We start from the raw sequence: 2,446 nt of genomic DNA on the forward strand, positions 1-2,446 counted from the left end.
GCTGTTTGTGCAGTCAACTGTACGATGCAGCCAAACTTCCAGCGTATATATGATCTAGTTGCTCCTTCATTTCATACACAGCTTTTGTAAAGCTTTCTTGATTGGTTTCTCTATCCAAATCCAAGTAATATTTCTCTCATTACTTGGATAAATGCCAGTAATTAAAATTAAAAGCATTAAAGTGACCTGAAGAAGAATGTTTTGCCTCCAAAAGCTTGTCGAACTTGAGCCCAACTCTACAGTTGGTGCCATAAAAGACATCACCCCAAAAAATCTTTCCCTCTTGAGTAATTATTAGTTTCATTAATGGGGGTTGGGATGTATTCTAAGGAACAGTAAGTTTTGGGGTGATCCCTTTCTCCAGAAAGGGAATTAACCATTGCTATGAAAGGTATGATGGGCATCAAAACCTGGCAGGGGCTGTTTTAGGTTATAAACAATCTACTCGGGGCCATATTGTTACTGGTAATCCTGACACAATTGAAGAAGGAAACAAACACATTTTATTTATCCATTCACTTCTGAGTAATCAATAGGAAAAAAAAGACAAAACTGCCAAAAGAACATAATTAAGATTCAGAGATGGAAATGCTACCAAGGAGTGTCCCTGCAGTGGCTTGTTTTATTAATTCTTTTTTCCTTCAGCACGTATTGCAGTTGTTGGGGGAGATGATGCACACTGTTACTGGTAACAGTTTATTCTCACAGCAAGAACATCAATCTCACTGGGTAGCTAGCTGGATCTCAATCCATTTGACAGGACAGCTTCTCCAGCCAGAGACTCTTGGACCTTCTTCTCGGATTCTATGCAAGTTCATCAAATGCGTGATGGAAATGTTTCTGGCTAAACCAGCAGAGAATTTTCAAACATTTTTAATACATGGCCTCATTAATCTCATCTAATTGGACAAAGCCTTAATAGCAGGCAAATAAACGAGAAGCGTTAGTGTACGTTAGTAAAATTTTCCCTCCACTCAAGAGGGAAATGTATTTCTCTCAGAATCTGTACTATTCTAAGAAAACAATTAATTGTAAATAAACATCTTAAATTGTATTAAGGGCCTCAATCCTAGAATCACAGAGTAGCTGGGTTAATAAGGAGCTCCAGCAGTCATCTAATCCAACCCTCTGCCTGAGGCAGGATCATCCCTATCCAAACCATCCCATAAAAAAACCACATACTTAGTACAGATTTGGAAGGGCAGAGCATTCAAAAATATTTTAATGAAACATATAATGCACACAGCACCAACATCCATATCCCTTTCTCTTTCCAAAGCAATTGATATATATTTAAGCTAATTCATGGTATTTACAGAGAGAAAGAACTTCACTTAAAGGAAATCAAATGTAGTAAAATAGTTAATACACCCATGTGTAATAACTACATAGATAGAATGCAAGTCTAATTCTTTGTTAGCAGTTATGTTTTAGCACAGTTAAATACGTCACACAGAAACTCTCCCTAGCCTTATAAAATTGTATGTTCCTGTTTTTCCATTTTTCTAATCACTTTCCCAGGTGTCAGAAACAGCAAAGTAACATGTATAAAGGCACCAGAAAAACTGGTCATGAATACAGAGCTAAAACTGCAAGACTGATCACTTCTGACTAGGATGAAAAATACTCTAAGTCAGTGGTCTCCAACCTTTTTAAGTAAGAGATCACCTTTGGCATCTAAAAGCAACACAAGATCTACTGTGCACCGCCACTTTCCCCTACCTTTCCCCACCCAGCAGGTAGTCTATGGGGTGGGAAGCAGGGGCGCAAATCAAGGTAGAGAGAGAAAAAATGATTTGGGGGTGCACCTCCCCAGCAGGCGAGTCCCGCCTGGCCAGGGCCCAACTCAACTTACCCCTGCTCTTGCCTCTGCAGCACTGTCCCTCACTGTGGGGGCCTCAATCTAGCCCCTGACGCCTCCCTCCCCAACAGACTGACCTGCTGGGCTGAGGTGCATGTACGTGAGCACTCAGCCTCCCCAACACCAGCTCAGATCAAGTTCAAGAGGCTCCAAGATATAAGCATACTGGCAATCTAATGAAATCACCATCCATACTGGTTCTAAGCCCCTGCCAGTCCTCAGCTCACAGGCACAGTAGGATCTCACCCAGTCTCATCAGCAGGCACCTTACTGCAGAGTTCCTTTTTCTTTGGCCTCCAGAGTCAGATTGACTGCTTTGGTTCTGGCCCTGCCTTATATGCCCCCAGAGACGTGTTCCTTTCCAGTTATGTCATTCTTTGAGCTGTCTGCAGGGGTCCACTTTGCTTACTGGCTTCCAGGCTACCCTATAGCAGCAGATCAAGCAGTAGTCTTGCTTTGTTTCCCCTAACACAATACTCTGTTTTACGCTACTGCCAGGAATCTGCTAGCACTGCAGTAAGTTTCTTATTGCTTCCCCAGGTTACTTTACTCTTGTATTATTACAACTAGCACACCAACTGGCAC

This window comes from Crocodylus porosus, unplaced genomic scaffold (genome assembly GCF_001723895.1).
Source record: "Crocodylus porosus isolate Cpor-Errol unplaced genomic scaffold, CroPor_comp1, whole genome shotgun sequence".
Taxonomy (NCBI): Eukaryota; Metazoa; Chordata; order Crocodylia; family Crocodylidae; genus Crocodylus; species Crocodylus porosus.